The sequence below is a fragment of the Penaeus monodon genome, chromosome 33 (genome assembly GCF_015228065.2).
Source record: "Penaeus monodon isolate SGIC_2016 chromosome 33, NSTDA_Pmon_1, whole genome shotgun sequence".
Classification (NCBI taxonomy): domain Eukaryota; kingdom Metazoa; phylum Arthropoda; class Malacostraca; order Decapoda; family Penaeidae; genus Penaeus; species Penaeus monodon.
In genome coordinates, this window is record NC_051418.1 from 16,826,812 (window position 1) to 16,827,130 (window position 319).

Below are 319 nucleotides of genomic sequence, written 5' to 3' on the forward strand. Positions count from 1 at the left end.
CCATTTATCTCATTTGAAGAATATCTAAGAATATTTAAGGCTGAAACCCTTGGTTAAGTAAGACTTGATCAGTTGGATGCACATGTTGCCTAATATTTATTCAAGTTGATTTCCCATGTTGCATATCACTGGACATTGTCGGCTTCTCTAACTTCTTTAACTACTACTGTTAGTGTGGAGTGTTTGAATTGAGATTTTTGGTATTGTCTCTTGGACTAGTTTCACCAGTTTTGTGATTTCCATCCTTAGACATGTTAGTAGTTACTTTATGCCTCTTGGTGTTACATTTATGATTCTGGAGGAAAAACCCACTATACAA

General features: G+C 35.1%; 1 protein-coding gene across 2 annotated transcripts in view; it reads left to right on the forward strand.

Moving 5' to 3' along the window:
- LOC119594099 (beclin 1-associated autophagy-related key regulator-like) overlaps positions 1-319 on the forward strand; it is a gene marked incomplete in the record, with an annotated part of 38,408 nt that overhangs the window by 899 nt on the left and 37,190 nt on the right.